At 45.6% G+C, this 24,301-nt stretch overlaps 1 long non-coding RNA gene across 1 annotated transcript; it reads left to right on the top strand.

The window, feature by feature from the left end:
* The first annotated feature begins 4,798 nt into the window (after window positions 1-4,798).
* LOC131280507 (uncharacterized) lies at window positions 4,799-10,625 on the top strand. The gene is made up of 6 exons (XR_009188120.1): window positions 4,799-4,941; window positions 5,270-7,051; window positions 7,665-7,724; window positions 8,982-9,090; window positions 9,826-9,974; window positions 10,260-10,625. It is a non-coding gene; the product is annotated as an uncharacterized lncRNA (long non-coding RNA).
* Window positions 10,626-24,301: the final 13,676 nt, after the last annotated feature.

Raw genomic sequence — 24,301 nt, 5'->3', positions numbered from 1 at the left:
CACAGAAAAGAACATGCCAGCACATGAAGTCATGACCAGGGCTTCTTGGCCTGGGTGTATTTCACAATGTGGCCTCACAGGTTGCGGAAGGCTGCAGCTCATTGCTGGGAAACCACCACCTGGACTGATACTAGATATTTCACAACTGTGTAATTGTAGGTGATTTTCTGGGAGAAGGCTGGGCTTTTATTTTGTATTCATGTTGAAACCTTGTGCAGGCTGTACGCAATTTGTGCAGGGGTGTCCTCTGTTCCTGTAGCTTTTTCTTCAGAGCTTGATTGAGTGCAGGTCAACTGATGTGAGCATGCAAAAAAAAAACATTGACTCTTGTCCTGCAGCCTTTGAGACACCAGCAACAGTGGCCCTACCCTCAGAACCAAGATTGCCATCAAGTGGGGAGATCTGGCCTAAAATCCACTCCACCAAACAAGGACAGCTGTACAAATAATGAATTAGACTTTCCCAAGCCATGTCTGTCCCTACCTCCATTTCCATAAAATCTCCCTTAACCCTGAGATCAGGAAGACAGATTTGAGCTATGACTCCTGTCTCCATGTTGGTCAACCTTGCATTAAAGCTCTTTCTTTTCTTAAAATCCCAGTGTCACAATATTGACCTCTGTGCATGTTGGGCATCCCTTGCTCAGTAACAGATTCAGGGTCTTGCTGCTGAGTCGTGCTGACAAGAGACATGACCAACACCTGTTCATTCAGGATTTAATTTGGATCCACTTTTTAATTTGAGCCAAGAGCCAAAGAGAGTAAAGGCAACTTTGGGCACTACACTGTAACTGAATCACATGGTATGGGAATAATTCAATCATTCACCCAACAAGTATTTATTAAGCACCTAAGAAGATTCAGCCCCTTTTTGAGGGCCTAAGCATATAGCAGTGTGTATTCCTGTTAGTGGAAATGATATTCTACTCTTGGCAGAGAGTCACTAAGGAAAGCAATGAGTGTTGATTCTATGTCAGACAATATTAATAGCCATGGAGAAAATAAGGCAGGAATGGGGAGTAAGCAGGTCTGAAGGAGGTAGGAATGTGGTTTTGTGGAGGGCAGTAGGACAGCCCTCCTTCAGAAGGTAGTATTTGTTCAAAAGTGGAGAAGGAGGGAGCCAAATACCTATTTGAAGGGAGAGCATTCCTGTCAGCATGAGTCACAACTATCAATAGGAGAATGCCTGCTGTTTGCAAGGAAGGATAGGGAGGCCCATGTGCAGCAACAGCAGGAGGAAGGGGGAGATGATAGAAGTGACAGGGAGGAGTTCATTGCAACTCTAATGCCTTAGGTCTTTCCTCTGAACATGTGGTGTGTGATCACACATCATGTGGTACATCACAGCCAGAGACCACAGAACTCCAATCTTAGAGCAAGGTTAAAACATAACTCAGCTAAATTGGAAATATCAGCATTAATTCAGGACCCATTTTCAAAGAGCACATGGCAAGATTTAAACTTCCCTCCTCTTGGATATCATCAGCTGTTATGGGTTGAAATCTGTCCCCACAAAGATATGTTGAAGTCCTAATGCTGGTTTAGCAGAATGTGGAAGTATTTGGAAATAGAGTCATTGCAGATGAAAGTAAATGAATTAAGATGAGTATATACTGGCATGGGTTCAGTCCTGAGTGGAAGAAAAAGAACAGGTGCTTACAGTGCAGGTTAGCAAGGCAAGTGTTGGGGCAGAGCCACTGGGCCCTGACAATGCCTGGCAAAGGGGGCTCATTCCATGTACTGTCCTGCGGTCACCCCTCGGGCTGAAGTGTGGTTTGCTGGCCTGGCGAGGGGAATGGCCGCCGTAGGCCTAATTCCGCTGCCCCCATAATAGGGTGGTTGGTCGGGCCCACCGCCACCCCTGAAGGAAGCTCGGCATGGGCGCAGAGTGCCCTCGGGTCTCCCCTTCTCGGCAGCCATGCTTCCGCAGCCGCCCCTCCTCCCGGATGGCGCCACACGATGCCTGTGGGGCGGCACCCTTTTTCTTATTTCTCCCTGCACAGGCGCAGAGCGGAAAATTCCAGTCTGCCCTTTTCCCCTCCCCCGACAGCAGCAACAGCCAGGCGTGGGCGGGAAACTCAAGTCTGCCCTCCACCCCAGCAACAGCAGCCACCAATCCCTAAACCCTGCCCCTTCCCCCAGCAACAGCGACAGCCAATCCCTAACCACCACCCCTCCCCCATCCAGTACCGCCCACTGACCTTTCGCCGGCAACCAATCAGAACAGGGCGTGGCTTCGACCAATCAGCCTTCCCCAGCCCCTATAAAACTGTTGCCTCTCCCTCAATAAAGTGGACTTGCGTGTTTACCTTGTCTCCGTGGTAGTTCTTCTGCCGTGCGCCCTCCAGTCCTGAGAGCCCCCGACAAGGGCCTGGCCTCCCTTGTCCCCAGTTCGTCGCATGCTTCTCCGGGCGACCCCTTCGTCACCGGCTTCGCCGGGCGACCCCGTCAGCCGAACCGCGCAACCCCTTGTGAGACCGATCCCTCATCTGCTTCCAGACCGACCCCTCGTCCCAAGCGGGACCGACCCCTCGTCCCAAGCGGGACCGACCCCTCGTCCAGAGCTGGACCGACCCCTCGTCCGCAGCCAGACCCCACCTCTACCGACCGAGCAAGCCGCCGCACTGTCCTCTGTCCCTTGTGGGCCCCATGTGGGTGCCCAGCTGTCAGCATGACCCATGTGTCCCATGCAGTGCCTTCCACATTTGCCTGTTAGATTAGCCCCATGCCAGTGTACCCTTGAGCACAGCATCCCCCACCCATACCCAGGCAGGGGAGCCTGACTGTCCTCCTTGAGCACCCCTAAAACAGTCCTGGCCCAAATGCCTGTGTTCAGTTAGAAAAATTAGGCATAATCCAGAAGACTTGGAATCAACTGGCCACCTAGGCCGGGCTCAACCACTGCCATGGGGTTTGCTTTGGAAGTGAGAGTCCCTAATCCTGTGGAACCCCTACCTGCTCCTGCCCATGTGAAGTGATTTTCTTCTGAAAATCCTAAATTTCATTCACAAGTACAAATACATACGTGCACACACAGGAAGTAACCAATGGGGATGATGGAGGGGGAGGCAGGGCAGGAGCTGGCACCAGAGAGGTGAGAAGGGGACAGAGGTAGGAGGTTAGAGACAGCTCTGCCATGGGGCAGTACCATCATTCTCCTGACAACATGCCCACTGCCCACAGCACAGGGAGGCGGAGATGCCAGGTTGATGGGTAGGGAGATGCCTGATACTCCCAGGGATCTTCTGGGCCTGGTCAGCTCCAGAACAACCAGAAGAGGGCAGAGCTGGTGTCCTGCCTATCCCATTCTGGGCACCTGGAACTAGGATGAGCCCCTGTGTGCATGGAGGCTGTGATGGTTAGGCTAATGTATCAACTCAGCCAGGTAATTGTGCCCAGTTGTTTGGTCAAACGAGCACTGGGTTAATTGCAATACAAGGACATTTATGGACTTTAGTCACCAGTGACTTTACTGCATAAGATAGCTGATTACATCAACATCAATCAGGGGGATTGCTGTCAGCAGTGAGTGAAGCTTTTACCACTCGGTTGAATACCTTAAAAGGGGAAGTGATTTCAGCATTCAGAAAGAATTTCCCAGCTTGTCTTTGGACAGCCAGTGTCCCCAGGAAACTCCTCAAGGACCTTCATTGGACTTTCATCAGAGCCCCTGGTTTGCAACCTGCCTGTGGAACCTCAACTTGTGTATTCCCACAGTCAATTGAAAGACTCTTATAAAATCTCTTACTATCGACAGATAGCTCCTGTTGATTCTGTTTCCCTAAAGAAACCTGACTGTTACAGGGGCTACTGGAGAGAAGGACTTAGTTTCCTCCTCTATAAATTGGAATACTTAGAGTAGGTGACCCCAAGTGTTCCACACCTAGAAGAATTATGCTTGGCCGTGGTTCTCCATCATTGAACTGCAGTGCCCTGAGACCTTGGAAAATACATTCCACATGCTGGGGTCCTTGTAAGCAGATACAGGCTTGAAGGTTTGGGATTATGGGGACCTGGGGTGGCACAAAGCAGGGAACAGTACCAGACCACAGGTCTGGGATCTTGGGAAAGACAAACTTTGTGGGAGCGATCGATAGGATACAATATAGAATGAGAAACTTTGGAGGATTTTATACCCAAGTGGTGACAAATTCAGATATTCACTGAATTTCAAAACGCTCCTGCTGTGGACTTAGAAATGAGGACAAAGTAATAACTGACTTTCCGTGATCATAAACCCTGAACTCTGCCCTGATTTGAGTTGTGACCCAGGCTGCTTCCCACCCTTCTTGTACATCTGTCTTGTCTCCTTTCTTGAAGTGGCTGCATGTGACACCAGCTCTCGAGGTTCTAGAAATCAGCTCCCATTCACCTGATGCCATCCCTGAGAAAGAGGAGCTAGATTGGTCTTATTGTGGAGGAGGGGAGACTTAGGAGACCCTGAGGGTCACACAGACTTATCCAGGGTCACAAAACTGGCAGGAGGACTGGGTCTGAACCCAGCTCATTCCCCTCAGATGGTTCCTGATGCCCCCAGGCCTTAGCAGTGCAGCCTGGATGCTGTGCTGGTGAAATTGAGCACAGTTGGGAAAGGACATGGGAGAGGATGGTGAGCAGTCAGCAGCCCACAGAGGTCCTTCAGGAGTTGTTATCCAGGAAAGGGGCACAGGGAAGGGGACACAGGAAGTGACTTCACTTCCTTGGAGATGGAGCCCAACAGAACTTGGAACCTGGTAACCAGGCACCCACATTCTAGAGACAGCTGCTAACTGATCACTCAGGCAGAGAAACTTGAGAGAGCAAGATGTTCACTTGCTGACTCCGAGCTTCCCAAGGCTCCCATGCCAGAAGTTCCTGTCACGAGAGCCTTATCCGATGATGCCGGCATTGGCTGACCCCATGGCCTCGACGGCTGTGGCCGTTTACTAGGAGGCGCCATGAGGTAACCCATGGGGCTGGGCAGGAGATGTAGGCCAGGCCTACCCTGTGGCATGCCTGGGCAGCCTTAGATCATCCACTCTGGCCTGGGTGCGTGCAGGGAATGATCATAAGTGAGAACATCCCTGGGCAGGAGCAGGGGGTTGGGGGAGGATGCCAGGTGGCTTGTCATGTTCACTTCCAGGCCATGGCAACCAATGCATGATGGGGAGACATAGGTTGGCATCCCTCTGCCCAAATATTGATCCTGGCCCATGGAGTTGTCCCTTCCCATTGATTGTAAAGCTGAGCCCTGATGCCCCCAGGCCTGGTTGACAGACCTGTCTTTGCAGGGTTCCAACCGCAAGAGCAGAACAGAAAAGGACATGGAGGTCATTGACCCCTCATCCCAGACCTGGGAGTCTGGGCATCATGCCACCAACAGAGACCAGAGCAGGCTGGATGTGAGATGGGAGCAGACAGTCCCCACACCCAAGGCTCTAGACAGTCATGGGGACTCCAGGACACAGAACCTGCCTGAGCTGCACACCAGGTTCCCTCCTGGGAACTCCTTCTGTTGGTGCTCAGTCCCAGCAGAGGGATCCAGGCCCCAACCCCAACCACGACACCCACCGCACAGCCCCAGCCTTGACCAGGTGCAGTGTTTGATAGAATATCAGAAAAAAGTCTTTGTCATGATTCACCTTCATGTTCATTCATGATGGTCTTTGTTTTTGTTATGTGTTTGTTTACTCTACCTGCCATCAGGTGCTTCCCAATGCCAGGAGTCCCACCTGAGGTCAGCTAGATTGTCCCTCCACACCACCTCTATCCTTACTCATCAACAGGTTTCCTGGGTTGTTTTTACATAGAAAGGGTGAGGGGATGATACTGTGATACATGTTTCTCAGCATCCTGACATCTCACAGAGCTCACCACTAGTACCCTCCAGGTCAGGTGACAGGGCTACATCATTTCATAGGGTAGGACAGGGACATCAGGGGTTCAGCCTCTTACTCCCTTGGGCCTTGATGGGAATCCTTCCTCTTGCCATTTCAACAGGATTAAAGGGAACATCCTGTGTTCCTGAATATCCTAATGTTTCCAGCTTGCCCAGAATAGACTCCTGGGAATGGGATAACCTGGGCAAAGGTTATGCATATATAAAGTTTGAATGGCTGGGGCCAGAATACTTGAAGGAGTTAAAGGCCAAAAACCAGGCTGCTTCCCTGCCATCTGACAACCTTGTGTGTGAAAAGGCTTGAAACTCTTGTCTGGGATATAAAGTTGTATGTGCAATTTCTCCAGTGAAAAGGGGATCTACCGTGAACATTTTAAAGGCCATTTAGAATTTCTCTTCACTGCATCATCAGCTCTTATCCTTGGTCAAGCCAGGGTCTTTTTTTCCCATTCAGAAATTTCTAGGCATTTACCCATATGCAGAATGAGGGATCACCATAGAATGACCTGGTAGTTGCTGAGGGGAGGGAGAGGGAAGAAGAGATGTGATATGGGGGCATTTTCAGGATTTGGAGTAGTCATATGTGATATTGCAGGAACAGATGCTGGACATTATATATCCTGTCATAACCCATTGAACGTACTGGGGGAGAGTGTAAACTACAATGTAAACTTATCCATGTGGTGCAGTATGCTCCAAAATGAATCCATCAAATGTAATGACTGTGCCACAATGATGAAAGAGGTTGTTGACATGGGAAGAGTGGGTTAAGGGGGGTGGGGGTTATATGAGAACCTCTTATTATTTTTAATGTAACATTTTTAAAAAATAAACAGATCATAGAAAAAAAAATCTCTAAAAGCAAAAGGAAGAAGAGAAGGCTTCCTGTTTTGTAATCGAATGCATGCACCCAGGGTAGGACTCCCTGAGATCTTGAGATTTCCTGGTCTGACCTCCATCCCCAACCCTCCTGGTAGACAGAGAAACTCTGACCGTGTGTTCCTATTTTTCCCCTGATGCCTACATACCAATGGGAAAATGAGCCCCCAAAGAACATAGAGAAGACCAGCCCAGAACTGATGTTGCCCAGGGACAGAAGGCAGGAGGAGCATGGCCAAATTCCTGGGAAATTTGGAAGTTTCCCCTGCAGGCAACAGGCCTTGCCTGTCACCAGGTGAGCACCCTGCCCCCAACAGGCCCTACTCCACCAGACTTTAGCATGTTTCTTGGGATATCACTTCAACGCCCTGAATCTCAAGTGGCTCATTGGGAGACTAGGGCTTGAGAGGACACAGCTAACAGGGTTATTGTGTGGAATAAGGGAGATATGCCATGAGAAGTGCTGACACAGTGCTAACCAGTGTAATGTGCTGCTGAAGGACTGGAGATTTTGAGACATATTCTCACTTTTCCTCCCCCATGGGGAAGCCAAGGACTCGGCCCTCACATACTCTTTGTCCATGAACCATCATATGTTCTTTCTGTCAAGGTGTTGGAGGTGTCATCCAATGTCAAGATCTGAAGTCTAGTCAAAAAAGATTTTGCAGTGGGCTGGGAGGAGTGCTCCATGCCCACTCTGACTTCCAGGAAGGCGCTGGTGGGACTCAAGCAAATATATACAGGTGTCTTTGTGTGCAGGTATATTTCTGTATTTAGCCTAGTTGCAGGAATAAAGAAAAATCTCTGGCTATCAGGCTTCCATTCCAGTCATACAATCAGACAGTGACTCTAGATCTCATGAGCAGGAAGGGTCCAGAGGGAAATGACATCCTCATGCCACCCCATAGGTGTGAAAGAAACTTCCATGTAATGGACGGGGATAGAAGATGCCTGACACAACTAAAAATGTGAGTGGATACTAGGTTACAAACAGAAGGTTCCTAAATCTTCATTGGAATGAAAACTGTGGGGTGTGGGTAGTGGCTAGGAGTGGCACTTCAGGTCACTAGTCCCCCATATCTAATGCTTCCCAACCTCACCCCATCAGGGTTCAACTTGCCCCCATTTCTGAATTAACCCAGGATACCTGGTCCCAGGAGAGGAGACGTGGGGAGCAACCTGTTCCCCATTGGGCTGCATCATCAGTCAAGGATACTCCCCTACAGGCAGGGGGTACCCATGCCTCCAGGAGGACAGTGTAGGGGGATGAGAGCCTCACATGCACACAGGGAATAATGCACCCGTACTTGCATGAGCCTCAGGTTGAGGTGCAATGAGGGCCCTGGGAAGTCTCCGGTAGAAGGTCCACAAGCCACCAGGTATTTATGGAGTGCCTATTCATGAATGCTCAGCACACTGAGCAGAGGAGATACAGGCCATCTCTACCCAGCTGGAATCAAGATTCCTGTGGTTCATGCAGGGAGACAGATATGTATCAAGGACACCTGAAGTAGGAGAGACTTGTGAAGATGATGGGGCATGAACACCCAGTGGTTTAATCTTTTCTCAAGTCCCCTCTCTATTAACATTTGTCCACTGAAAGGACAATGAGCGAGGGAATGGGTTGTGGGGTGGGGACAAGAGGACAGTTAGGGACTGTCACAGGAGCTGTCCACCCACACATACAGGAATACTTTTGAAGGGGCCAGTGTTAAAAAAAGGCCCGACTTCTGATCTGATGCCCACCATTATCTCCACAGTAAAATATCCTTCTTCCAGGGAGCCTGGCTGGAACACTGCACAGCAAATATCTTTCACATCCCGGTCTCTACCATCCTCAGTGCTGTGGTTTGCAGAGTAGAAATGCACATCATGGGATCACGTTTGCAGTGCCAGGCCCAAATTTCACATGTGCAGCTTGAGACTGTATATTTAAGAGTGGCTGAATCAGAGGGTGAGGAGGACTGGGGGTTGCAGACTGTGAAGCTGAGGGGAAGATGGGAGTACTTGGATACACCCCCAGGCAGGAACCCCTAGGGCTGGTGTTAGTCTGGTGGCAAGAGGAACCTCACATGAGTCATCTGGTGGACTTCTTGTCATGGAAGTCTTCCTGGGTTGTATGTCTTTAAGTGTTTGCACCTGAAAGACATGGAGATTATTTCTGCCTTTGTAAAGGCACTGGAGATGCCAACATTTGGTGAACACTCATCCTTTTCCAACTCCAGCATCAAGACCTGCGCCAGGTACATTGGCAGCTCTAGCTCCAGGACCAGCACAATGGCCAGAGGGAGAAATGCATAAAGAGCTGGAATCCCCTCGGCAAGAACTGAAAATGTGAGTGGACCCTTGGGCAGGCACAAGTGTTTTCTTTCTCCAAACTAGAATGGGAAATGCCGGTGTGGGAAGGGCAGATCATATCACTGTGTCCCCCACATCTGATCTTTCCAACCATCTCAACATCTCCCCACTATTGCTCCACTTCCCATGATCCTGACTCTACCCCAAGATACCGTGTCCTGGACCTGGAGATGTGGTGTGCAGCCTGTCCCCCAACTGCCTGGATGTTCATTGAAGTATGCTCAACTGCAGGCATGGGTTGTCTAGGCCTCACCCTTCCTCCAGGAGCAGAGTGTCATAGGGATGAGGACTTTACAGCACACAGAGTAGATGGAACCCTTTGGCTCAAGATTCAGATTGTGGTACACTTCTAGTCCTTAGGACCACATGGTTTTTAGAGAGCATTTACTGTTGATGTTAGCAGAGCAGACACAGCCCCTCCCTGTCCATCCAGACCCCAGATTTTGGGTCTACACTCAGGGAGACAGATGTGTCTGAGGTTTCTGAAGTAGGAGAAATTGTTGAGACAATTGATCATGACCCCCTAATGTGAACTTTCTCCTAAAAGTCAACCATGCCAGGACTAACATGGAGGGTTGTGGCTTGGGCTGGGGACATGGGGATGGGCAGGGGCAGGTAGAGGAACATCCCACATGCAGACACAATGCAAAAGTGGAGGAGATAGAGGAAGGAAGGACCAGTCCTCTGATCTGCCCACCCTCCCCCCACCAGGGCCATAACCATCACCCTGGGAACCTGGCTGGACCACCTCAGCAGAGAATTCCCCCATGCCATGAGCTATCCCAGCTGCAGGGCCCTCCTGAGATCCATGGAAATTAAGACCTAGCGTGTTGAACTACCATGCTGGGCACATCTCTGTGGTAAGCATGAGATCCTGAATTAAACAGGGGCTGGACCAGAGGGTGAGATGGGCTGGGGGTCATTGTTTGTGAGGGTGATTGGAGGACCTGGGGGGAGCACCTGGGCAGGAGCCTTTAGGGCTTCTGAGGGGATTGAATAACCTCAGAAGAGTCATCTAGTGGTCCTCTGTAAGGGAGACTTTCCTTTGGGGGTTAGGGTCTTTCCCTCTGAAAGGCTTGGGGATAGTTTCTGCCATTTGGCACCTGGCATGGCAGTCATGATGCTGAACACTGCTTCTCTTCCAGCTCCAATGTCAGTTCCAGCCGCCACAGCCTGGCCAGCTCTTCCTCCTGCTCATTCAGGTTCTGAGATGTTTGAAGCAAAAACAGCAGGGCCACATGTGAGGCTGGGCTCAATGCCAGTACCGGCTCCAACATCACCCTGCACAGAAAGGTCACCTGAGGAAGTCGCGCGTGCCCAGGCACCACAGGAGGCTGAAGCTCCACTTCTCCAGTCTGGCCCAGAGGAAGTACAGGAGACTTCTCTTTCTTCTCTTGAGAGTGCCTTTGGGGGTTTTTTCTTAACTTTTTTGGTTGTTTTTTATTTTTTTTTTTATGGCTATATTTATTTCCTAGTGTTAAGTTATATATATTAAATTTTTGTTATCATTACTTCTTTGTAGTGTGTTTATCAGTGTCTTAGGCAGATTTACTGCTGTTCCAACATCCGTCACTGTCTTGAGAAAGTTTCTTTATGCCAAACATGAACCCCTCCCTACTTGGCAGCCACACTCTTTTCCTATATCCTTTGGACCATGGGAGCCACTGATACACTGCTGCTGTGTCATTGTTTCCTGGGCTCTGGCATGAGCAGGTGGACAATCTTAGCTCCTGGCCCAGAGTCAGGCTTGGCCAGGGAAACGTTATCCACTTTTGACATACAGGTGCAGTGCAGCTCAGGCATGTTAAAGGACTTGCCCAAATTGCCCCCAGTGAAACATCAGGCAGCAAGGACAGAACCCAGAACAGGACTCACAGCAGAGCAGGTGTCTGAAGTCCGAGTCAACCATTTTGTAGCTGGGACCCTCTGTTCCTCTGCCCCTGCCAGTGTGCCCCACATACCTTTTCAAGTTCTGGCCACTTCTATCCAGGAGATGCTTTTGGCTTGTTTTACAGGATATGGTTAGAACCAAATGCATGGAGAAGGGCCCTGTGGCCTACTGGAAATTGTCCACATGATCCACCCCACCCTGTGGGGCACTTGTCATCCATGAAAATGGAGGGACAGATAGGGAGAGGTCTTGGAAATTCTGAGAATGGCAGAGGAGAATACCCTATATTTCAAGGTATTCACTGGGCGTGATCATCACAGAAAAGGATCCTGGAGGGAGGCTGTAAGAGGAGTATGGAAGGATATAAGGAATTGCTCAGGACTCAAAAGGAAACTGGGATTCTTATGCCTGGGCAAGGTGAAACCATGGCCTTATTATAGTTTCTACAGTTTTAATTGAGTGTATACTCACCTCCTCTTGACATTTTAAGTCATCTTCCTCCTCATATTCAGTTTCATCATAATATATTTTTCTTTACAAATGATTTTTATTCTTCATTTAATTGGATAAGTTACATGTCCTGCACACTTTCACTTTGGCCTAGACTGAAAGTAAACTCAAAGATACATTTTCTCTGTTCTTGCTAAGAAGTTTCTCCCTACATTTCTTGGTATATTTATTTTATCTTCATTTCTTTTAAGAATTCCCAACCTATTTTTTATTTTACTTGACCATTAGTTTCTAGAGGTGTTTAAAGTTTTAGGGGTTTGAACTCTATTGTAAAGGATGAAGATGGAGCACTTGGGAGTTATTAAACAGATGCCATCATACCATGTTCTCTGTGTCCATGCAGTAAGATGGCTATTATATAGACCTAAGGATTTACTGTGGGTGGGCAAGTTTGGGTGGAACAGGGAATCCTAGAAGGATTATGTAAATAGCTTGAGACTGAGATGTTATAATGGGACCTCTCAGTTTTCATTGGGTCTGATCAAATCAGATGACACAAGAACATGGAGGAACCTGTGCAAGTTTTCCAACAGTTCCTGAGTTATTGAGTTGCCTGATAATGAGAACATTACAGGATGGTGAAGAGTCCCAGATGGGTCCTCCCCCTGGGAACCACCCTGCACCCACTTCTACTTTTGATGTTGGCTCTGGTGTCTAGACTATGGTGGGTGGTATTTTGGGAGAGAAACATTCCAGGGGAAAGTGGAAGAAAAGCTGCTGGAATCTGGAATGCATGGGAATGCACTGGTCTCAGACATGGGTTCACCTTGGATGCACAAGGCAATTGCTGGATAAGAGAAGAAAAAAATCACTTCTTTGTGTAAAAATTGGTTTATATTCAAGTCTTTTTTTTTTTTTTTTTTGGTCAAGCATCATCTTTAGAAATAAAGGAGCCTGCGGGTTTGGAAGGGACCCTGCAGAGCTGAGCAGCTACATGTCCATGAACAGCGATGAGGGTGGTCCACATCTAGATGAGGTTCAAAAGCCACACTTATGGTTGAGGGTAGTCTTCCCTGCAGAAGGTGGAACACGGGATGGGGTGGGAAGCAACTACAAGCAAAACATTTGCTTCCACCTGCCCTATAATATCTAAGCCTCTTATCAATCTCCACCTGTCAGTACAGACATCTTCCCAATGGGCAGGGAAGGTGGTAGCTGGGGGAGGCTCAGGAACTCAGACATGCCTCAGGATAGGTTAAACATGAGAAAGTACTTGCTTTCTGATGTAAGACCCAGGATGGGATGGCCTGCTTCAGCTTTCCCAACCTTGGCCTCTCATCAGGAAGGGAAGACAACTGAGGGCACCAGGTTGGGCAATAGTGGTCTTTATGGAATATACAATCATAGACATCAGTATGCAATTCAGCTATTTCATGGGACCTTGAAGCTTGTGGGTCAATGGGCCACTAAGTCTCATACAGAGAAAGTGCCCAATCCCTAGAATGACCCAGGGAATGAGTGCCTATACCTGGGCAAGAAAAAGATCAAACTACTTTGTTGGATTAGTGATGACTCTGATTATAGAGGTTTTCAACAGACCAGAGCATTCAATGAATCTCTAACTAACTATAATAATATTTCTGAGAGATAGTCTTCTCAAAATTTTGAAGAAATGTGTTAATAAATTAACTTCTATCTCCACATGTAGCATTCAACTCCTCTTACTGCCTTTCTATTATCCTCACAGATCTGTCAAATGGGAATGAATTTAGAGACTTTGAGGTCCATCTGCCCATTGGCCTCAAATGGTTTTTTACCCCAGCATTAGAGCCACACTGTGGGATGAGCTCTGAGCATCAGCACAGGATGTGACCCCAGGGCTGCCTGGACTGTTTCTATAGTATTGGCAAGACCAGCCCACTGCAGGGCATAGCCAGTTCAGGCTGGTGACCTCTTCAGAGTTTTGGGGTCCCTGATGGAGACTGGCTGTGTCTCTCAGTTCAGAAGATGATGCAAGAGCCCAAGGGGATATCATGGCCACAATTTACAGTGGAGAGTGCATGAGGGAGGGAGCTGCAGGCAGAATGGAGAGCTGGCCAGGGAGGAAGAAAGTGAGATACAGGGAGAGAGACAGACACAAACAAGAAGGAGTGAGAGTTAAAGAAAGTAACACATGTGTACACAAAAAATACAAAACACTGTTAAAAGAAACTTACAAAGTCTTAAAGGAATGGAAGAAAATCCTGTGTTCATCAGTAACAAGACTTACAATAGTTAAGGTGTCAATACGAACTCAAAAGATCTATGGTTTCAATACAGAACCTATCAAAATTGTTAACATTAGTTCAGGAATCAAGAAACCTATTCTTAAATAAATATGGGTAGATTAAAAAAGATAGCCCAAATACAATTTTGAAGTAGAAGAACAAAATGGAGCTCTGACACTTCCTAATTTCAAAATATACTATAAACCACAACTGTCAAATGAATGTGTCAACAGCATAGAGAAAACCATGTAGTACACCATCAGAATAGAAGAGGGTGTCAAGGAATAAATCACACACCCGAGCTTGTCTGATTTTGGACAAGGGATTCAAGTATACAAAATGGGAAAAGAATTGCCCATTCAGCAAATGGTGCAGGGAAAACCAGATGTTCACAAGCAAAAGGATAAAAGTTGGACCCCTACCTACACCAAAAATAAAAATGAAATAAAACATTTCAAAGACCTAAACTAGGACAAAAATCTGAACACTCTGAAGGAAACAGAGGGAAAATACTTCTTGGCTTTGAATTTGGCAATGATTTTCTAGATTAACACCAAAAGGATGAATACCAAAAGCAATAATAGATAAAATGGACTTCAACAGATTTAGATGGAAAAAAACAACAACAAAACTTTTGTACATCTCAGAACAGAACCAGGAGAGTGAAAACAGAATGGTAGAAAATATATGTGATAAGGGTTTAATATACAGAATACCTAAAGAACTCTTAGATCTATACTACAACAACAACAACAACAAAAGAACTTAACTTGGGCAGAGATTTGAGTTATTTCCCCAATGAAGATTTTTAAACAAGCACCTAAGAAGATACTCAGCAATATTAGGCATTAGGGAAATGTCACTGAAAAACACAGTAAGGCACCATGTCAATCCAACTACAACAGCTATTATTTCTTTTTTTAATTGCAGAAAATAATTAGATGCTGAGGAACTGGAACCCCTACACTTAGTTGGTAGGGATGTTCAGCCACTTGCAAAATAGTCTGGATATTTCCCAGAATGTCAAGTATAGATTTACCATATGAATGAGCATTCCCACATCTAAGTATGTATCCCTAATATTAAAAGGTGAGACCCAAGCTGATCTTTATACACCACTGTTCAGAAAGCATCATTCTCAATATCCTGAGGTGGAAGCAACCTAAGTGACCATCAAGCAGATGAAAGGATGACCAAATGTGGACTATACATGAAATGGAATATTAATCAGCAAGACAAAAGATAAAGTTGTGATATGTTCTACAACATGAATAAACTTGAAGACTACACTTAAGAGAAGTAAGACAGAAATGAATGGTAAATATACTATGAGTTCACATAAAGGAAATAACTAGATTAAGCACATTTACAGAGGCAGTAAATAGACTACTGGTTACCAGCATGGGACCTTAATGGAGAATTCATGGTACAGAATTCCATTTTAAATATGCTGAGAGAGATTCAGTATGGATGCTGGTGAAGGCAAGACCTCATTGTGAATGAAATTAATGCCACTGAAATATACACTTGAAAGTGATTAAAATGGGAAGTTTGAGTTGGTTAAGACACTACAATAAAAAGCAAAGAAACTTGTATTTATAACAATGTCAAATGATAATGTTTTAGATGATTTAGATGAAATAATATACATTCTTGCATTAACTTCACCTGCTTATTTGCTTTTTTGAATAGTGCCTACAAGCCAATATAAAATTACTGATGGGGCTTTTATTATGGCAGGAAGGGAGTAGAGTGTGCTACAATACTCACACACACACACACAAATTGGATTATGCATAAAAAAATTTCTGGAAGGATAGAAAAGAAACACCTAAGATTTGGTTAGATCTAGAGTGATATACTGTAGATTGGAATTGGAAGAAAACTTGCTTTACACTAAACACATAGATTCTGTAGGATAGTTGGACTAATATAACAGAAATATGTGTACAGTGCTAGTACTTTACAGTTTGTAAGGTGCTTTCTCATCCATCATTTCCTCTGCCCCCATCCAGTAAGGGTACAGCACAGAATGCAAAGAAAACAATACTAGACAAGATACTATTTCCATGAGTTTATTTGAGAAGTTACATATTCAGAAAGAGTGGTAGCTTCCAAACTGCTGTAAAAAACTGCCTCTGGAAGACAAAAAGAGGAGGTTATAGAGGGTTAATGTGGAAAATTAAAGTCAATATTAATCGAGTATTATTTAAAAAGTCAATATTTTTAGGTATTACTGACTTGGGTTAGGCAAGATACCTGGGACATAAGGCTTCTGTACATTCCATTTATTTTCACAGGTTCTGTTGGTGGCATTTGCTGCATTTATCAATGTCCCCCCTTTGATCAACTTTTGCTAGAGAACTTGGACAGCAGCTGGCCTGTCCCACTCCTCATCAGCCTTCAGTGTCCAGATTCTTTGTGTGGTCAGTAGTGAGGATACGGCCTCATAGCCATTGTGTCTGTCTTCCTGTTCCAGGCTTTACTTTCCCTTCTGAGGTTTCAATCATGAAGAAATCATCTACCAGGTAAATGGCTGAAACTCTGCATTTAGGACTATGACACAACAAAAAGTATCCAGGGATGCCATTGCATTTATTATCAGGGGAATAGAGATGACAGACTGGAGGTGTTTTGAAGCTGGAGACCAAATCCACAAATTAACCACCACTGAACAAGTACCAAGGTCTCAGCCTGCCCAGTTCATCCAGTTCATTTATTTTTTGCTTAATATCTTCTATTTGCTGTTCTACTCTTGCAGGTTGCTGTATACAGAACGACCCTTTCTTTTAAAAGGCACTAGTGCCCCCCTGATGATACAACCCTCTAGGGCCCTTTGGACCTGGACTCTCCCTTTGACATGAATTACTTTCCATTTGCATGGTTTCAATGCCTGTGATGCTATCTATATTCAAGTTCCCTTTACAAACACAAATATTTTAGATGGCTTGCTCAGTTTGAAAAATCCCATGGAAGCAAACACGGATCTGAGGCAATTCTATCCTTCATCAGTTCTTGCAAAGAGTGGATATTCTTCATTGATCAGGGTTTCCAAAATTGTGGTATTCATTTATGAGAAAGTAACACCAAATTTAATGGATCTGTGTGGAGTCTGAGGTAGAAACTAAAGTTCAGTCTTGAATCAGGGACTTAACACTCCAAACCCTAATTAGGAAAATGGAAAGGCCCTGTATTAGTCAGGGGTCTCTTGGGAAACAGAACTGAGAGAGGATATCTCTGAATATTATGAGATTTAATAAAATTCTCTCAAGCAACTGTGGGGATGCACAGGTCCAAATTCTATAGGGGAGGCAACATTCTGGGAACTACAGGAAGGTTTTCAGTGAATTCCCCAGGAGAAGCTGGCTGGCTGAAGTAGAGATGGAAAGATCTCTCTTCTGCCTCCTGAAATTTTCCCTTCTCACTCAATAGTCTTCCACTGATAGGAAGAGATGTCTATCATTGATGGAAATAGTCCCCTCAGGTGTTGGTAGATGTATTTGGCCATAGATGCAATCAACTTACGATGACTGATGTCCAGGAAATGTCATCACATTAACAACAGGTCAGTGCTTCCTTAACCAAACAACTGAGTACCATTAAATGGCCAAGCTGACACATGAACCTGACCATTACACTCCATCCTTTGTCAACTAGGCAGCCACAGACATCACCTTAAAACCTACTTGATTTTAAAATAAAAGACATTAATAGAGATTTTTTTGTGTAAAAATATTCAACTGTCCTGTGGACAACCAGAAATGCTCTAAATCTTTCCAGAATAATGGTGGAACTCCTTGAGTAATATTCACTCTTAAATTTGTCTGTAACTTAGAGACTGTAACATGAAATTGATACGAGTTATGTCAGATGATAAAGCCACATGATAGGGAAGAAAGCATAGAAGTTTGCTTTATGAACATATACAGTCATTAAAAAACATGGAAGAAATATTCATAACCAGGACAGCCCTCATTTCTGTAACTGGTTAGGGGGTTATGGTTCATATTTATCATCATCTCCCTCCACTCCCTAAGCCATTTTCCCTTTACCTTCAGCAAATGCCTCAACTAGTCATGGTTCCTTGCCTGGTGAGTTGATCCAAACCTTTATTCCTGAAAATTCTGAGCCATTGAACCTGGACTGTGTTGTCTCCATATTTCCTTGACATTATTCACAGTGCTTGGTAGTACTAAGAGACACCTTTAGGGGATATACTGTTTCTTTAGGCAAATTCTCCCTTACCTCCATTGTGGAATTCTAATCTTATTTCCCCTTGACAGTCAGCATCAATCACCGCAGGCAGTGCAGCAAGTACATCTTTACTTGTTGCTTCAGTATCCTGAGGACACCAAAGTGGCCAGGCACAGTCTTAACTTCCAGTTCAGTGGATTCATTGTTGTGTCTCCTGGTGGAACTAAGGTATCTATACTGGCAGAGATTAAGGATGCAAAGACAGGAAACAGAAATCTTTCAACTGGATCACCAGGAATAAGAGTGAGTGGTGATACTCACATTTCCACCCCTTACTTTGTGAATCTGTCAGTTGTGGCCAAGGAATAACCTCACCATTGACTGGATGCTGATTTAGAGCCCCCAGTCATGATGGCAAACACACATGGTAATATGATGGCCCATAGCTAAGGGTTTGGACTTAATGAGTTCCAGAAGTAGGCAGAAGAATACTGATCTACAGAAAATTGCAGTGCTTTGCTCCAAAAGAAGGATCTGTGCTGTCAGTCTGTTATAGGGTCCACAAAATGGTCCAAATGTCATATCTATTTGCCACTAAAACTTAAAGCACCATAGGATCTGCGAGATAATATGGTTGAAGAGGCAGAACAGCTTGCAAAACAGACTGGACACATTGGAGAGCCTCCTCTTAATTCTCTCCCCACACAAAACCAGGGTACCTTGAGTCAATTTGTAAATGGGCTGGAGTTCGGTTCCCAATGGGTCCTGAGTTAATGCTGATCATGTTCAAAGTAAAGACTAAGGTGTTAGAGTGGCAATGAACTGCTCCCTGTCACCTCTGCCATCTCCCCATCCCTCCTGCTGCTCCTGCACATGGGCCACCCTATCCTTCCTTGCAAACAGCAGACATTCTCCTTTTGATGGTTGTAACTCATGCTACCTAGAATACTCTCCCTTCAAATAGGTACTTGGCTCCCTCCTTCCCCACTTTGGAACAAATGCTACCTTCTGAAGGAGGGTTGTCCTCACTGCCCTCCACAAAACCACATTCCCACCTCCTTCAGAACTTCTTTCTCCCCTTTCCTGCATTATTTTCTCCATGGTTTCTTTTTTTTTTTTTTTCTCCCCTTACCCCCCACCCCCCCGGTTGTCTGTTCTCTGTGTCTATTTGCTGCATCATCTTCTTTGTCAGCTTCTGTTGTTGTCAGCAGCACAGGAATCTGTGTTTCTTCTTGTTGTTGTTGTTATTGCGTCATCTTGTGTCAATTCTCTGTGTGTGAGGTGCCATTCCTGGGCAGGCTGCACTTTCTTTCACTCTAGGGGGCTCTCCTTACAGGGCGCACTCCTTGCGCATGGGGCTCCCCTACACGTGGGACACCCCTGCATGGCATGGCACTCCTTGCGCGCATCAGCACTGCACATGGGCCATCTGAACACAGGTCAAGGAGGCCGGGCTTTGAACCACCTACCTCCCCTGTGGTAGATGGACGCCCTAACCACTGGGCCAAATCTGCTGCCTCCATGGTTTCTTAATGTCATCTGACACAGAATCTAAATATAGGGGAAAATCCATAATAAATTATTGAAACATAATCAACTGTAAATATTTTAGTATATTTTACCAGTGTTTTTTGTCATTGAAGGTCTTTTTAAAAAATAAAATAGTGGGGAAACGGACTTTGGCCCAGTGGTTAGGGCGTCCGTCTACCATATGGGAGGTCCACGGTTCAAACCCCGGGCCTCCTTGACCCGTGTGGAGCTGGCCATGCGCAGTGCTGATGCGCGCAAGGAGTGCCGTGCCACGCAAGGGTGTCCCCCGCGTGGGGGGAGCCCCACGTGCAAGGAGTGCGCCCGTGAGGAAAGCCGCCCAGCGTGAAAAGAAAGAGCAGCCTGCCCAAGAATGGCGCCGCCCACACTTCCCGTGCCGCTGACGACAACAGAAGCGGACAAAGAAACAAGACGCAGCAAATAGACACCAAGAACAGACAACCAGGGGAGGGGGGGGAATTAAAATAAATAAATAAATCTTTAAAAAATAAATAAATAAATAAATAAAATAAAATAAAATAGTGTATTTTTAAAGCAGTTTTAGATTGCATGAATGTTACATCAAGAATATAGGGGATTTGAGACAACTAGCAAGTTGACAGTGGACTAAGGAGCTCCTAGAGACAGCTCCTGCTTCAGGGCAGTTTGTAAACACCCAGAGATATCTGGAGCAAGCCGAAGCACCTGTTTGGGGGCTCCAGGAGACCAAAAGAGCATCCTGCCACATTCTTGAAGGAGTGGAAGGAGGAGACTGCCCAGGTGCAGAGAAGATTCATAAGTAGAGTGCTCCATGTAATGGAGGATAGTGGCCATCCTCCTCTAGAGGCACAAGCGGTTTCAGGAGTTGTTCCACGGCTGGAACTGAAAGCTCCACTCCCCCAAAAACAGGGGAGAAAGAGGCAGTTGGGCACAACTTCAGCTACTGATGAGTAAATTCAGTGGGCTAAAGTAGAATTCTGAGAATAACTAAAGTTTGGGCCTGTCCAAGTAAGAAAGAGGCCAGTAGGCACCATCTTAACTCTGCGCCTGGCACAAGGGGAAGCAGGGTGGACTGAAAATCACAGGGCTAGTGGGGACCAGCCTCTTTCCATCCAGGTCAGATTGCAGTTCTAGCCTAAGCCCCAGCCCCATCTCTGGGAGGGGGAAAGCTAGGGGGACCTGTGCCAGCCTCTTTGGGAAATTTCCAGCCAAGTTGTGGAGGCCAATGATTGTCCTACTTTGGCAGCACAAACTGCCCCAGGATCTATTCTAAGGCTGGAATTGGAAGCTCCATTTCCCAAAAACAGGGGAGGAAGAGACAGTTGGCCACTGATTTTGGCTACTGATTAGTAGACTCACCTGGCTAAGGTATCACCCTAGGAATAGCTAGGGTGTGAAACTATCTGAGTCAGAAAGAGGCTGAGAGCCACCATTTTGACTCCACCCCAAGCCTGAGAGGAAGCCAGGATGGAAAATCACAGGGACAATATGAATGGGTTTCTTTCACCCAGATCGACCTGTAACCCTAGCCTAGGCTTCAGCCCAACCTCTGGCAGGGAGGAGGCCGGCGGATCCTCCACCAGCCTATTGAGGTAACAGCAGGTACCTTGGGCTGGCACAGACTGAATAATCAGAAGACTTCTGGGGCAACTGTGGTGATCTTGGAACAACACTGCATAGATTACTGCTACAACAGCAGCTCCATGCCTGTCCCAAACAGGGGAGAAAGGGGAATGAATCCTCATCAGTCTCTCAGCTATTACAGTTTAGATCTGCACAACTTGAAGTATTCCACACAGGTTTTGCTCTATCCTACCCCTGGTAAAGGAGAGACTTGGGAGAAACTTCATCAGTCCCTGGGGCAATGAGGGCAGCTTGAGCTTCCACAGCTCATGCCACCAACTACATCCTTTCCTCCTACTGCAGAAGCAGCAAAGGAGAAAGGGCAGGAAGCCCTAAACTAAAGAGAAAAACTGCACCTAGAATAAATACTCTAGTAAGCCAGATGCCAAGACACCAACATAAAATTACAATCTACACCAAGAAACAGGAAGATATGGCCCAGTTAAAGGAACAAGATAAGCCTCCAGATGACATAAAGGAATTGAGACAACCAATCATAGATGTTCAAATCTCCTTAAGGAGAGATTGACCAATCTCTTAGCTAGATTTGGATCAACCGTTACCTAGATTTGAACCAATCTAGCTCTTCCTTCCCAGGAATGGCATCAAGTGAATGGGAGCTCATTCTTAGAAACTCAAGTGCTGGTGTATGTGTAGCCACTGCACAAAGGAAAGAAGGAAGAATTACAAGGAAGGGTGAGAGTATGATGGGTCACAACTCAAATCAGGGCTGAGTTCAGGGTTTATGATCATGAAAAGTTATTTCCCACACTGTCCTCATTTCTAAGTCCACAGTAGGAGGGTTTTAAAATTATACAGTGAATATCAGAACTTGTCACCACTTGGGTGTAAAACCCTCCAAACTTTCTCATTCTATATTGCATCGTATCCATCGTTCACACAAAATTTGTCTTTCCCTAGACCCCAGACTTGTGGTCTGGTGTTGTCCCCTGCTTGGTGCCACCTGAGGTCTTCATAACCCCAAATCTCCAAGCATGTTTCAGTTTAGAAGCACTCAAGCAAAATCCAAATAGACCAATGCTGAGACACATTCTAATCAGAATGTCAAGTGCCAAAGAAAAATAGAATTCTGAGAACAGCAAGAGAAAAGCAATGCATAACATATAAAGGATACCCAATAAAATTAAGTGCTGATTTCTCACCAGAAACTATGGAGGCAAGAAGACAGTGGTATGATATACTTAAGATACTACAAGAGAAAAACTTCCAGTCAATAATCTTATATCCAGCAAGATTGTCTTTCAGAAATGAGGGTGAGATTAGAATATTCACAGCTAAACAGAAACTAAAGGATTTCTAATGAAGAAACCAGTTTTCAGTTAATGGTAAGGGATGTACTAGAGACTGAAAGAAAACACTGGAGAGAAAGGCCTTGAAGAGGGTCTAGAAATGAAGATTATGTCAATAAAAGTAACCAATATTGTCAGAAGAGAGGAGAAAATAAAATATGACAGATAAAACTCAAAATAAACTTAACCTATGATGTAAAGCACTTGTATTCAGAAAACTGCAACTCAATGTTAAAAAAAATCAAAAAAGGCCTAATAACTGGAAGAACATTCATGTTCATGGATTGGAAGGCAAATATCATAAAGACATCAATTCTACTCAAATTGGTACACAGAATCAATGCAATCCCAATAAAAATTCCACCAGCATTTTTTAAAATTGAAAACACGATTATCAAATTTATTTTAAAGGGACACAGGTCCTGAAGAGCCAGAAACATCTTAAAAAGAAAAAGCAAACTCTCATCTCCAGACTTTAAATTATGTTACCTAGCTATACTGATTAAAAAAACAGCATGGTACTGGCATAAACACAGACACATAGACCAATGGAACCAAATTTTTGGTTCAGAAACAGACTCTCACATGAATGGTCAAGTGATTTTTTTTTAAACATTAAATTGTCTTTTTTTAAGGTACACAGATCACAAAAATGTTACATTAAAAAATGTAAGAGGGAAGCAGATGTGGCTCAACTGATAGAGGATCAGCCTACCATATAGGAGGTCCAGGGTTCAATACTGAGGGCCTCCTGACCCATGTAATGAGCTGGACCACATGCAGTGCTGCCATGTGCAAGGAGTGCTGTACCACATGGATGCCCCCCACATAGGGGTGCCCCCCACACAAGGAGTGCACCCTGCAAGGAGAGCTACCCACATGAAAAAGTACAGCCCACCCAGGATGGCGCTTCACAGACAGAGAGCTGATGCAACAAAAAGAAACACAGATTCCTGCTGCCACCTGACAAGGATGCAAGGGGACACAGAAGAACGTACAGCTAATGGACACAGAGAACAGACAGTGGGGGGGGGGGATAAATAATTAAAATAAATCTTTAAAAGAAAAAAAATACATATATATATAAGAGGTTCCCCCACAACCCACACACCACCACCACCCCCCCACTCCTCCCACATCAACAACGTCTTTCACCATTGTGCAACATTCATTTCATTTGGTGGATACATTTTAGAACACTGCTGCACTGCCTGGGTTATAGTTTACATTGTAGTTAACACTTTCCCCTAGTCCGTTCAGTGGGTTATGGCAGGATATATAATGACCCGCATCTGTCCCTGCAATATCATTTAGGACAACTCCAAGTCCCAAAAATGCCCCCACATCTCATCTCTTCTTCCCTCTCCCTGCCCTCAGCAACTACTGTGGCCACTTTCTCCAGATCAATGCTACAGTTTCTTCCATTACTAGTCACAATAGTTCTATAGTATAATACCATTAAGATCACTCTAATCCATATTTTATTCCTCCATCCTGTGGACCCTGGGTTGATGATGTTCACTGCACCTCTATATAGAGAGGGGGCTTAGATCCCACATGATTGATGGGTATGAATCTCCTTCTTGGATTGTGTGACTTTCCAGCTGGCAGATGGGGGTTGTAGGAAGTGGCAGGTGGGCTTGGCTATGTCAGGAAGATGACTGGAGTGGCTGAAGAGGTTTTTTCCCACTCTAGTTCTTTGTCTGGGAACTTGCCAGTGGCTGGGGAGTGTCCTGGCTCAGAAGGTCTTTCTGTCCACATACATAGCACTGTGGCTTCCACTCTTCAGTCTTTAGCTTTGGCCACCCCTGCAGCCACCAGCCCATTTCCATATAAGACTGAGAAGGATGGTGACTTGGACACCTGTATCCCTTCCTGCTTTGCTGTTTTTCAGCATATTCAGCTCAATATATAGGGTCATTTGT

Source organism: Dasypus novemcinctus, chromosome 11 (assembly GCF_030445035.2).
Source record: "Dasypus novemcinctus isolate mDasNov1 chromosome 11, mDasNov1.1.hap2, whole genome shotgun sequence".
In the NCBI taxonomy this organism is placed as follows: domain Eukaryota; kingdom Metazoa; phylum Chordata; class Mammalia; order Cingulata; family Dasypodidae; genus Dasypus; species Dasypus novemcinctus.
The sequence above is the reverse complement of the archived record's forward strand: the minus strand, read 5'-3'. Positions and strand labels throughout refer to the sequence as shown.